This window comes from Rhinolophus hipposideros (genome assembly GCF_964194185.1).
Source record: "Rhinolophus hipposideros genome assembly, chromosome: 21".
NCBI lineage: Eukaryota > Metazoa > Chordata > Mammalia > Chiroptera > Rhinolophidae > Rhinolophus > Rhinolophus hipposideros.
This window is the reverse complement of record NC_138067.1, coordinates 39,791,407-39,804,920: the sequence shown is the minus strand read 5'-3', so window position 1 is coordinate 39,804,920 and position 13,514 is coordinate 39,791,407. Positions and strand designations below refer to the sequence as shown.

Below are 13,514 nucleotides of genomic sequence, written 5' to 3'. Positions count from 1 at the left end.
AGAGATATATGGCTATCTGTATCTCCTGTCTGTGTGTCTTCTTCTCTGTGACTGGCTTTCTGGCTCTTCATCTCTCTTTCTCTCTCCATGGACGTCTTTTCCTATCTCTTTGTCTCTGGGTGTCTCTGTGGTTCTTGGTGCCTAGCTCCGCTTTTGTGTCCCCATCTGCTGCTCCTCACCTCTTTCCCTCACCCCAGCCCCGCTGTGTGTGTGTCTGTATGTTTCGGTGTGTCTCTGGCATCTCTGTGTCTCTGTTAGTCTCTCCCTGCCTCATTTTCCCCTGTATCCCTGCCCTCTCCCTTTCCTCCTTGTCTCTGTGTTTCTGGTGTCTCTGACAGCCTCTGGGCCTCAGGGTCTCTTCCTGCCTTTGAGTCCCCTCTGCTCCCCACTGCTCTCTCTCTGTCCCTCTGTATATACGTTTCTCTGTGTCTCTGTGTCTCTCTGCGTGTATCTGCCCCTGGGCATCTCTTTGTCTCTTTCCGCTTCCGTGTCCTCTGTGCTCTCTGCCCTCTCCCCTCTCTCTTTTCTCTCTGTCTCTGGAGATCTCTGGGTGTCTCTGGCAGCCTCTGGGCCTCAGGGTCTCTCCCTGCCTTTGAGTCCCCCTCTGCTTCCCGCCCCTCCCTTTCCCCTCTGTCTCTTTCTGTGTCTCTCTGTGTCTCTGCATATCTCTGTGTGTCTCTGTGGGTCTCTGCGCTTCTGCTCGTCTCCGCGTCCTCCTCTACTCCCCACCCCTCCCCTCTGTAACTGCGCTGTCTGTTTCCGTGTCTCTCTGAGTGTCTCTGCATCTCTCTGTCTCTGTGTCTCTGTGTCTCTGTGGGTCTCGGGCCTCTCCCAGCCTCCGTGTCCCCTGCGCTCCCCGCCCTCTCCCTCTCCCTCTCCCTCTCTCCCCCCTCGCTCTCTCGCTCGCGCTCTCTCTCTGAGCATCCTTGGGCCCGGGGTTGCCATGGGGACAAGGTGGGAGCCGGGGATGGCGCGCGCCTGGGCTCGCGCCGGCAGCTCAGGCGAGGAGCAGCGGCCAGAGCAGCGCCAGCAGCAGGCAGCGAGCGGGCGCGGGAGCGGGAGCGGGAGCGGGGGTAGCGTTGGCGGCGGCGGCTCCTCCTCGGCCATCCCCTCGGAGCCGTGCAGCTGACGCGCATGGCGAAGACAGCGGCGCCTACCGATGGGAGCAGCGGTAAGGCAAGGCGGCGCGGCGCAGCCGGGCGGGCGGGCGGCGGGCAGCCTCCTCCTCTCCCCAGCTCGCCTGCGCGCCCGCCCGCCCGCCCTCCCTTCTTCCCTCTCCCCTCGCAGCCCCTGCCCGCCCGCCCGCGCCGCGCTCGCCCTTCCATTTAAAAATCTTTAAAACTTTGCATATTAATATCTGCGCTTTGCATAATCTGACCCGCGCTTTATTGATTGCAAGAAGCTTAATGCAGCCGGCTCGGCCTATTGCAGAGAGCTCTCCGGGCGGGAGCCGGGCGGGCGCCGCTCGCTCCGCACCGCTCTCCGGCTGCCGGCCGCCGCCGCGGGCCCGGCCCTGTCGCCTTCCTCCCGGCGTCCGGCGCGGGGGCTTGGCCCCCTGGCTGGGCATTTTTATTATTTGGGGGTGCGGGGGGTGTCGGCTCCCCGTCGGCGACAGCGAGGGAACCAAAGGAGAGCTGTGTGCCGCGGTGGTGGCGGGGAGGGCTGGGAAGAAATGGGGACGGAGAGAAAGGAGAGAAAAAGGGGAGAAGGGGCAAGAAAGCCGGGGAAAGGAAAGGCGTGGAGCGGAGGCGGCAGGGAGAGGAGGGAGCAGTCGACTGAGGACGGAGCTGAGAGGACGGAGGAGCGAGCGGAGACAGAGGAGAGAAAGGAGCGAGGCGAGCGGAGCGCAGACTAGAGACAAGAGCCGACGGCCGCGCGCTGGCGGAGGAGACCGGGCGGTGGGCGTTCGTCGCTGACGATCCCAGGCCAAAAAAAAAAAAAAAAAAAAGAAAAAGAGCAAGAAAAAAAATTATACCAATAAAAAGACGAAAATCAAACACATCGCAGCCGGGGCCACCGTATACAAAAAAGAGCGAGCACAGAGAAGAGAGGCGAGGTGGCATCGGCTCCCGCTGGCTCCGGCGCTTTGGAGAGGCCCCCTGGGCTGGGCAGGATCCCCATTTTGGACCCTGCGTTTGGGGAAGGGGCCACTGTGGAGAAAATGAGGCAAGAGGGGGTCGAGGCTGGTGTTGCTGCCGCCTGCTTCTTTGCCCCCTTTCCTGGGGCTGTGGGGGCCGGTTTAGTATGATCATGGTGAGGATGGTGGCGGGGGATACGGGCTGAAGCTCCGAAGCAAGCAGGGGGCATGGGGGGCGGAGGTAAGAGGGCACGGGGACCAAGAAAAGGCTGAGGGGGCGGGAATGAGGGGCCAGAGAAAGAAATGGGGTGCCTTGGATGGAAGAGGGGAAGAGGGCGCAGCCGGGATGGGGTGCCGGAAAGCGGTGGCATCTCCGGCAGGAGGAGAGGCGGGCAGTGGAGCTCTAGGGTCCGGGAGTGGTGTTGGGGAGCCAGGGTGCACCCCTCAGCTCTCTGGACAAAGTCTGTAACTTGGGGAACCCCTCAGCTGCCTCCTCCTGTCTCTTTGCTCCCTTTTCTTCCTCTCCTGTCCTTTCTCGGCTCCTTTTTCTCCATCTCCTTTGCTTGTTTCTCTTTCTCCCTATTTTCCAGTGTCTCTGTCTTTTCCTGCTCTCAATAAACGCTTTCTCTCCCCTCCCCCAGTTTTTCTTTCCCCCCCTGTCTTCCTTCTCTCCACCCCTCCCTTTCTTTCTCTCTCTTTTTTTCCCTTCCCCCTTTCCCCTTTTCTTTCATTCTCCCTCCCTGCCACTCATTTCCTCTGTCGCCCCATCCTTCCTACCCCCTCCTTCAATTTCATTTATCGCTTTGGTAGCATCAGCCTTGAACAGCGGGCCAGGGAGAGGGGCTCCTTGCCAAGACAAGACTCCCACAAGTTCCCACAAACCTAATGCCTATTCCACACACACACACCCATGTATTTCTAGCCTCTTTCCCCAGCCGGGGGCTTGGGTCTGTCCTGGGGGTTCTAGCGCTATCCCCTATTTCCTCTGGCCTCCTAGAGAAGTCCTGCTGGATGCTGGCTGGGGCTGTGGGAGGGGGAGGGGAAGACCTTAAGTGAGGGCTCATGGCTGTGGTTCAGCCCCACTGAGAGAGAAGGGTGTGGACAGAGAAGAAAATGACATAGATGGTTAGTGGGAAGAGAAAAGGGGAGGAAATTGGGGCTGGGGTCCATCTGAGAAGGTCCTCAGAGCTTGGGAGCCCCGGGTAAAAGATCCTAAGAGAAAGCCTCTGGCCTGCTGACCACTCCCCACGCTCTCCCTCCATCCTGCGGCCTGTGGAGTTGGGGAGCAGGTCCTGGATTGAGAGAAAGACCCAGTGAGCCACTTCACTTGGTAGCGTTTAGTCTCTTGTCATACTGGCAGGTGAATTTGCCCCCCTCCCTCAGGGTACAAGGAGAGAGTAGCATCAGTACGCAGTGGGGGCTGGAGTGCACACAGTCTGACCATGGCGGCAGTGTGCGTGTGCCCAAGGCCTACGTGCGTTGCGAGACGTGTTCAGGACAGACTGACTGTGTGCAGAGCTTGGGAGCATTGGCAGAGTGTGGAGCCAAAGGTGTAGAATCACAACATGTGTGTTCAGTGGGGCGCCGGGTACTGGGTCCCCATTGTGGGCGATACGTGTGCAGGAAGGAGTGGGCGCGTGCATTTCTTCTGGTGCTTTCCTTGTCATGGACCCCTCGCTGTGTGTACACTCGGGCGGCTCTCTTTGGCTCTGTGTGTGGCAGCCGTCCATGTGTGTGCGGGTCTGTGGGCCACGTCTGGCATCGGTGGTGGGTGCGTGAATCTGGACATGTAGCATGGTTGGAGTAGAGGTTCTCCGTACCTGCACTGGGTCTGAACGTGGTGTGTGCACATGAAGGGACACGTCAAATAAAGCCACATGTGAAAGTACTGTTTCTGAATAGAGCTATTATTATTGTTGTCGTTACTGTTCTTGTTAGGTGTCTGTGTGTTGTGTCCTGGGTTAGAGGAGGGTCTGTTGGTGAAGCAGGGTCCCTGTGCAGTGATGAAAGATGGACACCGAGGTCGCGGGTGCACGGGTGGGCTGACAGCGTGCTTGCACAGCAACCTTGAAGCTGGGTTCAAGAAAACAAAACAGGAAAAGATTCCCTTCCCCGAAGCCAGCCAGCCCAGGGAAACCTTCATAGTGTCCCGTGTCAGGGCCGCAGGCAGGAGCTCCAGTTGCTGGTAACACAATTCTACATCTACTTCCTGATTTCTGGGGAGTGCTGGCCAGAGGCCCATCTGTGCCCACTGGAGACGTTCAGGTCCCCATCTCCCTTAGACTGCTGCCCAACCCTCTGGCTGGTTGCAATGCCATCTTTGGGGGCCTTGGTTGCCCTCGCTTTGCTCTGCCCGTCTTTTGAGGGAAAATGGAGGGTATCTGTGACAGGGGCTATAGTAGGGAAAGAACTCGGACAGTGTGTGTGTGTGTGTGTGTGTGTGTGTGTGTGTGAGAGAGAGAGAGAGAGAGAGAGAGAGAGAGAGAGAGAGAGAGAGAGATTAACCTATATTTCCTAAACAACATGCCGGCCAGATTTTATTCCAGTGGGTACATCAGTGGCCACCCCAGGCCACCTCCATTCTGGTTCATACATACTTGCTCCTTGATGCAGGGGCCATAGGCCAGAAGCCCCTCCCCCACCAATGTGACAGCCAAGCTAGGGGCCCCAACTTCAGCACCCCACTGGGTAGAGTTTATCAGAGCCCTGGTGCATAATCCTAATGTGTGGGGATGACCTGGGAAGGAGGGCAGACGGCCACACCAGGGGCTGCTTGAACCTTGATGGGGGCAAGGGAGCAGTTTCCCTCTCTGGCACAGGCTGGTTAATTTCCAGGAGTTGTTTCAGGATTGAAATGGTTGAGAAATCCGGACATGGAAAATTGTTGGAGGAGAGAGTGGATGTGGGGTCTCTTTAGACTCGGATCTGTTCTTTCTTCTAAATACATATCACTTGTCATTTTTTCCCTTGGGCCCAACACCTCCTGATCTAATAATAATAATAATAATAATAATAATAATAATAATAGTAATGAGGACACCTAGCTCTTACAGCAGCCCTGATGGTGCCCCTTTCACAGGTGAGGGTTTGAGGTCCACACGATTCTCCCAGCCCATAAGCCACCAAGCAGTGCTAGGACTGAGGTCCTAATAAGGAGCTTGGTCTGTTCTCGGAGGTCTGTCCCTCTCCCCTTAGCTGTCCCAGCGCCATTTCCTCCCTCTGGCTCTGCCCCTTCCCCCTGCCCCCTTGCTCCATCCCCTGAGATGTCCATCCACAGACCTGTCTCCCAGGACCTGTCAGGTGGATAGATGCCTTACGTGGCTCAGCGAAGGCTTCCAGGACCTGGGTCTCTCTTTGTATCTTGAAGGAAAAGCCTGCAAACGAGAGAGAGAGCGAGCGAGCGAGGTAGAAAGCTCACTCTGTCAGTGATGGTTTGGGGCTGGGCCTCTTCAAAGACAGGGCAGGGCTATGGATGGGCTTACATTCCCCCCTGACCCCCGACGCCTGCCAGGAAGCCCAGGGCTGCACAACCACCTTCTCAGATGCAGGTGCTGGCCTTGAGAGGCAGGTGCACGTTCCGTCCCTTGCCCACAGCCCCACCTTCATGAGATCCCGGGCAAGCAGCTTTCCCAGCTCTGACACACTCCGAGGGAGGTTGGAGGTGGTGGCCCCACATCCCAGATCCCCACACTCAATAGGTATTTATTGAGCGGTGTGTCACTGAGCGCATGAAGTACAGTTAGTTCCCTGAGGTACACAGGCAATGGTAGCATGAGCGCTCCCTACTTGAAAATGATTTTTAGGCACCAACCATGGACTCGGAAGTGGATCTCATACCAGCCGTAGACAATAATCCAGGTGCCTGAAGCACAAAGGGAGCGTCGAGGTCACTGGGAATCTGGCAGGAGGGAGGCCTGGGTTTTGGAGGATGCTCAGGCCCTGAGGAAAGGCGGGGTGAGGGCAGAAAGCAGGCCGAGGGCAGGGCAGCGGGGAAGACGCAGCCCAGGTTGGGGGCGTGGCCCTGAGAGCAGACAGGGGCTCCGGTTGTTGCAGGGCCCCATCTGTGGAGGCTCTGAGAAGTTTGAACTTGATCTGGCCGTCCCCAGGGAGCTGTCCCGCATGTGATGGCTTGTGACAGTGTGCCTCGGACAACACGGACGAGTATGTGAGCGTGAGTGCAGTGCATGCACGCACACGCAGAGCCCTTCCTCCCCGTGTCTGTTCAGACACACTCTCCCTCACAGAAACCAAGGGGGTACTTTAGCCCTCATCCCCAGGATCCTGTATCATTCAGGGCTGTGTCCCCCGCCCCCACCTCCGAGAGTATAAGAGCAGGCTGGGGACCCTCCCCCACCGGGGTGGGGTGCGGACTCATGTGGCATTCACAGACTTAATCCTCCGCAGTGAGGCCGGAGAGGCAGCATCTGTCACTTTCACAAACACAGGCAACGGAGTCTGGGAGAGACACACTCCACTTGCTCACAACCGCTAGAGAAGCAGACGCCTGCACCATGCAGCCCCCCATGCCCGAGACAGAAACAGACCTTATGGCCCCCACACCAAGCCCAGACCTATACACAGAGTCACTCCCTGCATGAAAGCACACACACAAGTGCACATGCATGTCCACACGCGTGAAGCACAGCCCCTGACATCCCAACTCCCCATATGTACAAGCACACACTCAGACACTTTGACTTTAAGCTCAGCTGCTGACATCCTAACCCCTTATTCACACACACACGCACACACACACACACACACACACACACTCTCTCTCCTTTTGACTTAAAGCACAGCTGTAGCCATCCCACCAGCCATACACACATGCCTACAAGCGGACTCACACACACACACACTCAAACACACAGCCTCACGATCCACCAGAACCACCGTGGCCAGCGGTCAGTGAAAAATGACAGCCTGAGTAGTGTGCGGAGGGTGGGGGGTTGCCCTGAGGCATGGGCCGCAGGTCACACAACAGGGGACACCGGACTCCCTTGAGGAGAGGGTCAGGCAGACCCTGAAAGGGCTCCATTGGTCTGGACGGTTCTGCCAGGTAAGGGAGATTCAACAAATACAGGCCAGAGGCGGAAGCTGGCTAATGGCCGAGGCCGCCGATGGCCGAGATGGCTGGTCAGCAAGGAGGGGAGGCTCGACAATTGATGTGACTCGGGGCTGGACAAATGATGGCGCATTTGGCTGGAGCTGGCTGGGGGGCCATGGCCTAGAGGCCAGCCGGCCATTCTCGCCTCAGTGGGGAAGGGCCGGAGCGGCTGTTACAGCAGGGTGGGTTTCCCAGCCTGGCTCCGCCGTGCAGCGTGCCTGGTGTGTGTGTCTTGGGGTCTTTGTATGTGTGAGTGTATGTGCGTGTTCGTATGTGCGTGTGCACACACATTTATCTGCAACTGTCAGTGTACACCTACCTCCGTAGAACTTTGTGTCTGTGGGACTCTTGGTGTGCATGCACACACGTGTGTACGTGCATGCGTGTGTGTGTGTGTGTACATGCTCACCCACAAAGTGCTCAGGACATTTCCCGGACCCTGTGTGTCCAAGAGTGCACATGCGTGTCGAGGCATAGGGCCCTTTCTCGTTGTGAGACGCTGTGCACTCTTCTGCGCTTGTTTTTGTTCGGGTTTTTTTTGGCATTAGAGTGAAGGTTGGGGTGAGGAGGAAGGGCTGGGTCCGGCCATGGGCTCCCCGCTTTCCACGAGGCCATCTTTGTGCATCCATTTGAGCCTGTCCGGGGATCGGCAGGCGTCGGCTCGTGTGTGCCTGCTCCTGAGTTTGAATATCTGTGTGTCCACGAGAGCATCTCCTTCTGGACGTGGCTGTGGGTGGGGCGGGCCAGAGCAGATGAGGGGCCATCGCCCTGCATCTCATCATCCCTCTGGAGAGGGTCACACAACCCATGCTGGGCCTGGCTGGGACCCAGCAGCGCCGCACGGTGCAGACCACCCCTCCCCCTCCTCCCCCCATGACCTTTGAGCACAGCAGCCCCAAATACACATTTATCAGAGGGGCTGTGAAGACCAGCCCCTCCCCCACCGCTCCCCTCAGGGCCCAGGCTGCCTGGCTGAGGAGAAATTAACCTTGTGACACAGGAGCTCGCTGATACCCCGGCCCCCTCCTCATCCACACGGCGTATATGAGCATGGGTGGGTGTGTGAGACAGAGACAGAGAATAGGTACTCCAGGCTGGGAAGGCAGAACAGCCAGGGGGGGACACACAGGTGTACACGGGTCCATATGACCCCGACACACAAACATACTCTCCAAACTACAGAGGCTACATACGTCTCTAACAGATGGCCAAGCAAATTTTGAAATAAATAGACATGCAGACACATACAGGGGTTCTGAAATAGACACACACACACACAGATTCTCAAACATGTGATGGATGTGCATGTGGCGCCTGAGCCCCTGGTCCTTGTACCCTTGGTCAGAGCTTCTCTTACAAAACACGTAGCTACTAACGCCTACAGATCCACACAGACATCTGTGCACGTGTCTCCAGAGATGCCGAAATGGACACACCAGATTTGGAAACACGGATGAGTAGAGACTCACATACAGGTATGAAAGTCCAGATGTCCACGCATACACGTAGGTACTGAGACTCACAGGGCACGACAAATACCAAAACACCAGGGTGCTCCTCGGGTGGAGATTTTCTTCCAACAGAAAACCTACAAACACAGATACTAGAACATGGTGGCACCCAGCCCACGTGCCCATGGTTGCACACAGGCCACGTTCAGAGGCCCCACAGGGAAGCCACACACGGTGACCAGAAAGGACACGTCCTGAGTGATAGCACAGAGCATCCCCCACTTAGAGCGAAATGAAAATGGGTAAATGCTCAAGTCGGAAAATGTTCACGGACTGAATTTACTCATTATACAGGGACTGAACTCTGTGTGAGCCAGGCTCGTCTTAGAAGCAGGGAAACAGTGATTTACAGACGGGCCTGGGCCTTGCCCTCCAAGAGATCTGAGCCAATAGGATGGGCGCTGATCGGACCTCAGTGTATAGTTAGTTCTAAATCGTGATAACATCTGGGAAGGAAAGGAACAAGGGGCCGTGGGAGGGGATCATGGGAGAACCTGATTTAGATTGGTGGGTCAGGTGTAACACCTCTGAGGAAGTGACATTTAAGCTGAGCATTAGACACAATACACAGATTCTAAATGTGCACACACAGCCCTCCCAAAACTCACGGAGGACACACAGGCATAAATAGTGCAGGGCACAGATGCCTCTGCCCCCACCCTGCTTTGCCTCAGTGCCCCTCCAGGAAGCTCCTCTGGTGGGAAGTGGGGTCCCCTCGGCTGGGGCCCAGAGATCTGGGGCTGTGTTTAGCGGGAGGCAGAGCTGCCTGGGACAGTCCAGGGGGCTTCACCAAGGAGGTGGCGTGAGAAGGGTGGGCAGGGTCCAGAGGAAAAGGGGAGGCAGAGGACTTTCTACCCCGAGGTCCTTCCTGTGCACAGGCAGGGAGTTGTGAGCAGGTGTGGATGTCACTGGACCCGTAGGTGTGTGCAGAGAGGGCTGCGAGAAGAGGCTTGACATGTCCGGGAAGGGCCGGGAGGAGGGACGTGACAGGTTGTGAGCCTGGCACTAATCAGGGGCCCCTCAGAGTCTGTTGTGGAGGGGGGGCAGGAAGAGGAGGGGGAGGCCTGGAGGGAGGGGCTTGCCCGTTCACTCTGGGGACCCTGGACAAGGTCTGGCCGGGGAGGGGGCACTGCCTTCCCCCTGCTCCCAGCCCCATCTTCTGGCCACTGGGCAGAGTCTAACAGGCGACAGCTTGCCCCCACGTGGAGATTTGCTGGGATTGGGAAGTCAAGTGTTCTAGTCCCCCTTAGTGACCAGCAACGTTCTACTGTTTTCTGAGGCCTCCTGTGGCCAGGCCTGAGATGGGTGCCAGGGCACACGGATGAGCCAGCCCCTTCCCTGCCTCAGACGAGTCCCTAGTTTGGGGAAGTCGAAGCTGACAAAGCCCTGTCAGGGATTGCAAGGTTTACTGAAGCCTTCTTGAGCTTATTCTTAGAGAATGAATGAGTCAGAAGGCCCCACAGGGTGTGTGGGGAAGGAGTGGGATGGAGCCTGGTTTTTAAAGATGAAAGCACCCCTCATCTGCTGCGGCAAGAAATTCCCCCATTACACTCAGCTGAGAAGCCTTACATGAGCTGGCGCCCACCCGCCTGTTCAACTTCTACTCTTTTCTTCCTGCCTCTAAAAGCTCAGGCTACTCTGGCCTTCTTGCTCATCCTCAAACACACCAACCTTGTTCCTGCCTCAGGGCCTTTGCACCTGCTGTTTCCTTTGCCAGGAAAGCTCTTACTCCCATACTTCATTTGGGCTTGCTACTTAAAACCTACCTTTCCCAAAGGGCCTTTCCGGAACTCTCAGTCTAAAGTAACATCTTATAACCTACTCCTTCACCTGGTCTATTTGTCATCTTAGCTCTTAAGTATATATTCTTGTCTAGTGCATCTCTTCCTCCACTGGAAGGTCAGAGCCGTGAAGCCAGGGACTTTCTTATGCGTGGCTCTATCCCTGCTAGAATGTGCTCAGCACACAGTAAGGAAGTGCTTATTGGGTCTGTGTCAGGTGAACAGGAGCTTCCAGGTCCCCTGTCGTCCTCGTTACCCATTATAATGGTGAAGCTGGGCATCTGCTGCACCGAACAAGGGTGGAGGGAGCTCACCTTCCAGGAGGCTGCACCTCCCAGTGGGGTAGGGGTGTCGGCAAGTCAGACACCTCCTGCCTGAGCCTCGAAACAGCCGGACTCCAAAAGCGTCATCCTGGGGCTGTACGCTTCCCTCTATCTCTCTAACAATGCTTGCCTCACCCCAGTCAGCTCCTCCTTGCCCCCCATCATCTCATCTCCTCACCCCCTACTGTTGTCCTTCCTCGTCCTTCCCCCCCGGCCATGAGGAAGGGGAGACCCCAGTCTGTGGAGTCACACATACCGGCTTGGAGTCCCGTCCTGGCCACGTGGCGGGGAGCAAATCACATCACTCCTTTTAAGCCTCAACTTTCCTCCTTGGCAAAATAAGGATTTTTGTGGGGATGAAGAGTGATGTGAGTGGGGAAGTGAGATGATGATGCTAAAAATAACTGCTATTTATTGAGTACCTGCCAGGTGTTAGGCAAGGGGCTGGACGCTTTGAACTTTTTTTTTTTTTTTTCATTAAAGAGAAATGGAGGGAAAAAGCCTGAGCATGGCATGTCCCCAGAGTGTCAGGCCCGGGATGCGGTGCTGTGAGTCACAAAGGGAACATAACCCATCTGCCCGGAGCTGACTGTTCCAATGTGTGTTCGCACACGCGCATACCTGCAGTACCACCCCCGTCAGGCCGTGGGGCTCGTGCCCTTGTCAGCAGAAGCCCCAAGGGACAGTGTGGAGGCCCTGAGGCAGCAGCTCTCAGATGAGAGCCATCCCAGCCCAGGCCATCCCAAACTGCCCTTTACGAGCCCGGTGGGAACCTCCGGTCTTCATATCTGGACTGTAGGGCCTACATAAGGTCTGGCCTGGAATTGGCCTTAGGAAACGCTTACTGAATGAATGAATGAGCGAATGAATAACATATTTAACCAGATAGCTTCATTGCATTTGTTCACCCAAGGACAGATTGGGTGAACAATCGTACCCTGTCCCTTCTCCTCCCACTGTGTTCCCTCCAATCCCCCTCACTTCCTACTCACATACCCATTTGTGGCTGATAATCTGATTATCATTTCCGCTACTCACTTGCCCCTTTCAGGTCCTCTGCTAAGTTGGTTATAAGCATGGTCTTGTTGACCCCTTATACCAGCACTGTGAGACAGGTGTTATTATCACCCCACTTTTGTGTTTGAGCAAACTGAGGCTCAGAGAGGTGAAGTGACTTGCCCAGGGTCATACAGCATAGGCGGCAGCAGACCCGCTTATGCACCACCATGTCCTCCTGCCCCATAGAAGCATGTATTCTCTCTCTAGTCCTCTGGCCTGCATGCACACTTGCTGTTGCAGTTTTCCCCTCCCCGCGGTGGGATGGCACAACCCCGAACCAGGAACCCCCGCGTGGGTCTCAGTTCTATCACAATTAGCTGTTTGACTTTGAGAAAATCCTTTCCCTCCCTCTGCGCCTCAGCTTCCCCTCCAGCTGTTCCTCCTGTCTGTAAGCTCTCAGCCAGTTCCCTGAAGAGGCGACAGGGCACAGAATTCGGCTTGGTCCTACCCTGCCCTCTCTCATTGAGGAGAAACCAGAGGAGTAAGCAGCAAACTTCAGATTAATTCATGTTCCCGGGGCACTGGACTCGGCTGGGTTGAGACGCGGGGACAGAAGCCAAGGCTGGCTGGGAAAAGGAAGAGGGCCAGAGAAGGGAGGGGGCTTATTGTGCGCCCCCCGAGTGCCTAGCCACTGTCTTGCTGACAGGGGTTCCTTAGCCCCACTTTTTGCAATTGCACGTTAACTATTGTGACACTTGTTCGTTGTAGAAAAGGTAGAAAATGCCAATATTAAGAAAGGTGAGAAAAAAAGCCACCATAATAATCCAGTCAAATGAAAAAAAAATTAGCTTCTTAATGTCTATCTTTCTGGATAGCTTTTTCCCAAACAGGAATATGCCTATGAGTTTACCCGAAGAATGTTTTGAAATTCAGATGCCTGGGGCCAAATTCAGAATTCTGACTTCTGCTTTAAATTTTTTTCTTTGGGGAAAAACGTGTGTGTGTGTGTGTGTGTGTGTGTGTGTGACATAAAAATGGGATCCTGTGCTACATGCCAGTTTCTAACCTGCGTTTTTTTTCCTTCCTAGCAATGGCTTATTACCATCGCTTCCATATCAATGAATTTATTTCGAGCATATTTTCTAAGCCTCCGCTGTCCTTTATGTGGCTGCTATATCATCATTTATTGTACCAGACTGCAGTCATAGGGCATTTAGGTTGTTTTGTGGTGTTCCCCCTTATAATTATCCCCAGTTGACAGGTGAGAACACTGAGGCTCAGAGAGGTCCTTCACATGTGTGAAAAGCTGAGGCATGATCCAGGGGCACCTGGGGTAGCCTGGGTGCTGGGGACGGTTCCCAGCCTCACTCCGGGTGGGGCTGAGGGGCCCTGAATGGAGGGAGGGGCTTGGGGAGAAGTCCTCAGACAGAAGACATGCGGTCTGGCAGAGGGGAGGCGGGTGCTTGAGGAGACCACCCTCTTCCAGGCCCCTAGGCGCAGGCACGCTGCAGGCCTGAGCACTGCCCCATGAGGCCCCCCCAGCCCTCTCACTGCCTCCTTCCCTGAGCCCACTCGCCGCCTGCTCCATCTTTGCCAGCTTATCAATAGGTTAAGTGGTCAGGTCAGTGATATTGACCATTTGATTAGGACCTTGTCAGATCAATCCCTGGCTCATCTCACGGGCCTCCTCCCCTGCAAACAACACCCCCTCCACCC

General features: G+C 55.9%; 1 protein-coding gene across 1 annotated transcript in view; it reads left to right on the top strand.

Moving 5' to 3' along the window:
- Positions 1–1,038: 1,038 nt before the first annotated feature.
- POU2F2 (POU class 2 homeobox 2) overlaps positions 1,039–13,514 on the top strand; it is a 74,885-nt gene continuing 62,409 nt past the window's right edge. The window contains exon 1 of the mRNA XM_081032426.1: positions 1,039–1,171. The gene's annotated coding sequence lies outside the window, so the exon portion shown is untranslated. The remainder of the gene's footprint in view (positions 1,172–13,514) is intronic.